This window comes from Cyrtonyx montezumae, unplaced genomic scaffold (genome assembly GCF_038088225.1).
Source record: "Cyrtonyx montezumae isolate F1298 unplaced genomic scaffold, pur_monq_1.0 scaffold_6, whole genome shotgun sequence".
Lineage (NCBI taxonomy): Eukaryota > Metazoa > Chordata > Aves > Galliformes > Odontophoridae > Cyrtonyx > Cyrtonyx montezumae.
Window position 1 is genome coordinate 14,205,150 of NW_027072067.1, and position 7,662 is coordinate 14,212,811.

Consider the following 7,662-nt stretch of genomic DNA (forward strand, 5'->3'; position numbering starts at 1 on the left):
AGTCTTTTATATTAAGCATCTACTTCATTTAACCTTTGCAAGCCTCTTGTGATAGAAACAAGTACTCTGTATCACACAGGAAGCCTGACTATCTTAATGCAATTTTGGAGATGAAGGCTGTTTTTCAGGTTGGTTGCCTGCTTATTCCCTGTCAGCCTGTCTTCAGTTCCCACTGTGCGCTCAAACTTCAGATCACAATGTTTTGCTGATCAGTTTAGCAAACCAGTGCCAAATAGCTGTGTACTTTTAAGCATGTGAGTAGCTCCAGAAATGCTTTGCTAAATCAAATCCCTTGGATTCAATACCTTGCAGGCTCAAGATGTAATCCAAGCTTGGAAAACTCTCCAACCTACCTAAGAACATTTTTCAGTTATTAAAAATGTTTTGTGTGATATAAAATATCCATTCAAGAGAGCTCTTGTGAAGGAGTAAAAGCTGCCTGTGCATCTAATGTAGTGATTTGGACACAGTGCTGCGTACTTAAGTGGACTCTTAGGCCTGGGAAGCACCTGTGTAAGCAAGTCAAGAGATGTGAACGTTGTTCTCAGGGTTGCCAGAGCTTCTGCAAGAACCTGTCTGTGATGCTGAGCCATTGATCCTCACATCCAACAGACCAGGCAGCAACACAGTGCTCACCACAACCTCTGAGTAAAAAAAAAAAAAAAAAAAAAGAAGCAACAATTTAGCACACAAAACCCTGCCACAAAACTCTAGGCTAGCTACTGTATAGCTACGTTTGAAATATCAAGCTCTGTTATTCTACATGAGATTATTCAGGACAGTTCCCATGGCAGCTGACACCAAATTTATTTGTCTGTGTTCAGAAAACGCCAGGTAGACAATTCTGGTGCATTCAGATTATACTGAGGAGCGAATTTAAAAGACAACTTTCATGCCCTCCACAGTGACACCGACTGTAAAAAGGTATTATCTAGACTTATCAGAACCGTGTGAGAGTGTTCTGATGACTGACATGCATAACTGTCAGCAGTGCCTGCCAAAGCAGCAACGCAGCTCTGAAACAAACCTACCTCCAACATCACCTACTTAACTATGTACCCAAGTACTACATTTACATATTTCTTGAACACCTCCAGGGATGAAAGGAGGGATGGGAAGGAAACAGGGCAGTTGCTACAAAGGCAGAAAAAACCCATCTGAAACTAGAAAAGATGAGGACATCTCTCAGTGTACGTGGCACTGTATTGTGCCTTTTGCCCATAGACAAGTCAAAGTCTGGATCTCCTTCAAAACAAACAGCTGCTGGACTTACCAGTAGGAACATCTCAGTTGGTAGTGCCTGTCATCACAGCACGGCTGTCTCCAGATAGCCCATTTTTCACCAGCAGCTCCCCAGCCCATGAAATTGACATTTTTTCAATCCAGACTAAACCTGAAAGAAATGTGGAGAAACCACAGGCTCTTCAGTTTTTACACTTGTGCTCACTCACTGAAAAGGTCTCCCTGTTCAGATGTGCTTCACAAAGAAATTCTCACCTTCTGTGGGAACACTGCTGCTTTGGATGGGCACCAACAGGGAATGTGCTTTTATGCTTTCCTGGCCAAATTCATCATTTTCTGAAGAAGGGAAGATATTCATCAGAGGTATTAATTCACCAGAGGTCTAATTCTGGTCATTCCAGGTCTAATTCTGACCGACTTAGATATCAGCCTCCTTTTGCATCCTGAATTCCCTTTGATGTGCAAAGCAGAGTCGATCTATGCCTGCTGTTAGCAGCTGATGCACTAATACCACTGCAATGAGTTATATAGGGACAAGCACTTCCCTTGTACTGCAGGCCTTTTTATCCCTTTCCTGGACAGACAAGATTCTTAAGTAGTTTTTAATCAGCATGTAATCAGCTCGGCCATTAGTTATGCCATCTGATCACAAACATGACTCCAGACAGAGATCCTTAGGATATCTAGGAAGATCCATGCATTATTAAGTGAAACAACCGCAGACTCAACCTATCACCCATTACTACTACATATAATAAGTGCTTGTTGAGCAAACTTGCCAAGTATAATTAACTTCCCAGCAGACTACAGTTCTTTCTTTTTTTTTTCTCCTTTTCTTTCTGGCACTTGCACAAGCCTAGTGGAAACCACAGCAGGCTTGCTCCTGCAGAGTCACATTGGGGAAGGAGCTCTCTGATGTGCTTCAGGCTTTCAAGATGGTCCTACCTTGTGTGCAGATGCATGCATCCACATCCCAGTCTTGGAAAATCCACAAGCTGAAGCCTTGCACTGAGGTCCTGCATTCCCCAGAGATGTGAGGACAGATGTGTTAAAAGACTGTGAGTTGCTTAAAGGTGGAGGCAATAGGGATCTCCACAGCTGGGCTCTCCCTTCATAGAACCATAACGTTTGGAAAAGACCTTTAAATTCATCTAGTTTAACTGCCCACCTACCAATATTGCCCACTAAGTACCACACCTCCATGTTTCTTGAACACCTCCTTTCCTTTTTTTCCCAATCAGGGCAACAACATGATAAAGTTTATTCCTTGCTTATGACTTATGATTTCCCTTTGTACTTATTCTTTTGACATCTATTAGCATCACTGCTAAAAGTCAACTTAATGCTGTAGTGAATAGATATGTGGAAAAATGCTCCTGCATGAGGTGTTGCATTTTCCAGGAAGTATGTCAGGAGTCTGACAGAAGATCTCATGGGTGGATGCTGGAAAGATGAACCAGAACTCGTGTCTCATCCCATAAATTAATAAGGAAGACTGATTAAGACCAGATGCAAAACCTCCCTGCTGCCTTAGAGAGTGGGCTATAGCCATGTGGGTCTTCTCCTACATGGAGTGCAAACAACATCTTTGTTATGATATTTAAACACAAGAAACACCACTTCTCTGGAGAAAAGCTTCCATGTGGAGACCTCTGCCAATGGGATTGCTTAGAAAATCCCAAACATTTAGAATGCTGGTGTCCTCCTATCACTAAGCACAACATTTTGGACAACAGTTTAGGCTTATCTTTTCTTCTTTTCATTATTATTAACAAACTGTTGCCTTTTTCTTTTTTTTTTTTTAACAGAAAAGATGATTGATGTACAGCCTAGAACCATAATGACTTCATATACTCAGCGATGCATGTCCTTTGACCTACCTGTTAAAGACGTACTTCAAAATACAGCGTTGCATAGTATGTTACAGTACAAAACACAAGGGACAATTATATCATGATTCTGACTTTCAGCTAGAGAAGATAGTAATTACACACTATATAAATAGATGCGCAGTGAAGTAGCTTTGTAATTACAGTGTAACTAAGCCATAGCTAATTTACTTACATTCTGAAGTGTATCTAAAGTTAGTAATTACGGTCAGCACATGATGAAATACTAGCAATATACTTACCTTCACACAGTGTATTATTTTTCACCCGTATCTATCACGAACCTAGATATTTTCAAGGGATTAATGATAGGCTGTGAAAAGTTGATAGCCTGAAGTTCAGCAGAGAGCCATTAAACTGGCCTGGTCATTAATCCCTGGAAAATACCCTGTACCAAGGTTGTTATAAGGTGAATATGGAAAATAACTTTCCACATGTGTTGACTTTTAGTTTGCCTGTGATGTCTTTGAGAGCATGCAGAGAGAACACCCCAAACATGAGGGGCCCTCTCCCCCTGGCAGTTGAATGTGCCTGATGGTAGAGAGGATGAATCCTTTCTCAGCTCACCTCTGTGCATCACTGTGGGATTTCTATCGAAGACCCTGAACAGACAGCTTGTTTTCCTGTTAGCCACAGCTGTTAGGCAATATTTAGACGTTAATTTTAAACTAAACCTCCATTTTCTTAAATGTGTAATTCCAGCTTCTCTGAACTGAGAAACAACAGTGGCAGTTGAGTAAAAATACCCATTACAGGGGGAATGTGTAAAAACACTGTTTCATCAGTCATCCTGCTCACATGATTCCCTCCCAGAACTGAAGGTGGTAATGAAAGTAATTTAACACACATCTATAATTAATTTACTACATTCTTCCCGCTGATGGCAATCATCTTACCTAGCAAAGTTCATGAAATTGATCTTAATGCATAAAAACAGAGATGGAAACACGTTCAAGGCATCTAAATGTGGTGTACCTCTAAGCCTGGAGGCAGTTCAGCACTGTTTGGAGAGATGTGCTGGGGCTCATTTGGCAGAAGCCATTACCTATGAGCAATGATGGTGGATGCAGGTGGGTAGGGCTTTCCCTTTGACACAGGTGAGTCCTGCAGTGTGTGTTCATAGGCTTTGCACAAGAGGACAAGCTGCTGTGCCACAAGCTCCTGCACACTTCATCTGAAGGACAGCTCCAGGCAACACGTAGAAAATCTGGATGTGTGTGAAAAAGCAGGCTTAGAAAAGCTGAAACCCATATTAAAGCATGCATTCATCACCTGTAACAACTTTATGAAGAGAGGGCTCCTCAGCAAAGCTTGGGGAAAGGCTCTTTCCTCCTCATGCAGGGCTGAAGAGTGGCTTCAGGACATGCACGACACGTGTTGCTGGAGAGGGGACAAATACCAGGCTGAAGATCCACCCAAATGGGCAATCAATTGTCTCCATGCTTCATGGCACGCAGATTTCACCTGGAAGAGCTGAGATGAGTGGTTATCACTTAAGAGGCATTGTTCTAAGGGACAGCCTTGCTTTAGGAAAAAAAAATAGGACAGATGTCAGCAAGAGGCGGGAAAAGCCAACTTTTCTGGAATGAAAGCACAACATGGGATGATGTTCACCTACAAAAGGGGATCTTAGCAGTGAGGATAATGGGAGGAGGGTTAAACTAGAGCTGGACGCTGAAAGAGAGAACAAACGCACACTTCGTAGGAATGTCCTCGTCCCTCAGCTCGCAGAGCGGAGGCGCGGGCGGCAGCGCGGCCGCTAGGGGGCAGCATTGCCCCGCTCTTCTGCCGCCGCCTTCTGCTTTTCGCACTCGGTTTCTCTTTCTTGCTTTTTTTCTCTCTAAAGTTATTTTACTTCTCGATGCGCATGCTCTTTGGAGTGCATTTTCAGATTCCTCTCCCCCCCCCCCCCCCCTTTCAATTTGGTTGTCGTTCATTAGCTGATAGCAAAAGAGATACGTTTTCTGCTAGAAAATGTTCCTCTCCTGCTCTCTCCCTGGACTATTTACTTTGGTTTAGCTAATTTTCAGAGCGATGCTCTATTATAATCTCTTAGGCTTCTTTTCTTCCCCAGGCTCCTATCTGCTGTCAGATCACTGCTATGATCCGAATACGATTGCTATCACTGTGCTAGCACTGCATCTTTAGGTAGTACATTTACCTTAGCTACATGCAAATCTGGGAAGGGGAACAGGAACAGAAAGGAAAAATATACTTCTTTGTCTACAAGGGCACTGCCATCCCAACCCACTGCCTGCTCAGAAACAGGAGGAGGCAATGCCAAAACATCACACAGACATTAAAATGTGAAATACAGAAGGACGTGATGCACCAGGAGCTGGGCTCCATCTTCAGTTCTGCCACGGGACCTCAGCTTTAAGTTTGCCCCAGGTGTTCAACCTCAGGATTTGTCCTAGTGTTTTAATGGCTATTGGGATCATCTTCGTAAATGAAGAGCATCAGTGGGACCTGAGGACTAACATAGGCTCAACATCCTCCTGCTTTGAGCCACCCAGTGTAGCAGCCCTGAGGAGCAGGGGTGTCCCTGCAGGTTGGCACTGCCCTGGAAATGATGCTGAGCAAGATTCTGAATGGTGAATTTGAAAGTTCCTCTCTTCAGGTGCTGGAAATTTTCTTCCTCCTGCTCATCTCTGGGAAGTGTCTTCATAAAGTAAAGAAATATGGCCAGGATTGATTTCTTTATGAATTCTGCTGAGACTTTAGTGCTCACAGTTTTCTAGAGCTGATGGTTAGCACAGCACCAAAAGGCTGTTTTGCTACCAGAAAGACAAAGATCAGCTGGCAAGAAATTTAGTCCCTGGCATGTGTATTTCCATCAGGAAATGCTGATGTCAGCCCATTAGCCTAACAAGACCTCTGAAAAGCTGAAAGTGGCAGCGCAACAGGTGATGGAAAGCAGAGTGAAGAGAAGAGCTGGCCATCAACTTCTCACCCCAAATGCTCCCCACAAAACAGGACCTGAGAGTCAGCAACAGGGTGGGAGGGAAGAGCACAGAAAGAACAGGGTGGGAACAGTGCAAGAAGCGTTGGCTGAAAATAGTTGTCATCACTGCCCAGACTGAGAGCTCATTTCTCCCTTCACACATGGCACGTAGGCACATGGTATTCTTACACATTCACTTAATGTCACCACAACCCCTGTGACTGCAAGGGATAAGCGTGGGCCTAGCACTGCATGCACAAATGCACAGAGGGTTTTGAAAGAAACATGGCAGCATCTGAGCACCTCATCTCTTTCCAAGAGAGAAAATAACCAGGAAGCCCTGGAGCGAGTCCCAAAAGAGATGTCACTGCATTTAATGTGTATTTATGCAGCTATTTAGAGGCAAACGAGCAGCAGTGATTATGTATAGAATAAAACGACAAACTGAGACTGTTTTAGTTTCTGCTCTATCTGATTAGCCAGGAAGAACAACAGACTGATGTGCACCAAACAAACAGAGATAAGTCTAAGCATTCCTTCCCTGGGGGATGCATTTTTAGTTACTGGATGTAATGAAGTGGGCAAACAAAAGGGTTTTGTCTCAAAGCAGCCAGGATGCTGAGCACTCCTCCTGTGCACTTGTGTGATGCTGGAGTTGTTGGGGCTTACTGGTCCCAATCCTCTGCTCTGTGGCTGGGAAAAAGCCCTCAGTTTTAGCTCCAACAGCAGTTGCTCTGCAACTGAGTGCAGCCATCAGTGAGAACCATCATACAGGAAAGGGCTGTGACACAAAGCAAGCCTTTCCTAGGCACGTTTAAGCATAGAATATTGAAGATTATTCAGCTCTATAGGTGAGCTGAACCTGGTGGCTCAAGTCTGCTCTGTGCTGTGAGACGTGAGCTGGATGCTGAGAGAGGGAACACCATCACTAGATAAGAGAAAACGTAGTGGTTTATGGCGATCTCTCACCCACATGACATATCAGTGAGGAATGCAGCCACCAGCCCAGCTCGGCTCTCATAGGGACTTTACAGGTGCAGAGAAGGTGTGCACTTGGGCTGGGCAGGAGCTGCTGGAGGAGTGATATGAGCTGCACGTTTTCATCCATCTATCTTAGGCATACATCATGAGATCACAACCCATTAACAAGCATCATTGCTCAGAGCACCAGGTGCAGTTACCAAGGCTTAGGTACTCCATTGAAGTGTAGCATGTCTCAGATCAGGGATAGAGTGGCTGGAGCAACTCCTGTGATGAAGGCTACAGTTTGGTAAGCTTTATGCAGCAAATATCCTACACCAACAAAGCCCCCTGATCTAAGTAATAAATAACACTACCAGAGCAGCAATAAGACTGCATGGAACGAGTATTTGACATACATGCAGCCAAACAAACCTTGCAGACAGCGAGAGCTCAGGCTAAAACTCATTTACCTTCTGCACTTCGCAGGGCTGTGCTGGTGCAAGCATATTACTGCAGCAATTAATCCACCACCTTCTTTCCTGCTCCACAGAGAGGCAGCAGAGCTGCCCATGAGGTAGCAAATAGGAGTTATTCCCAAAACCTGCAAAACAACTGGCTTAATAA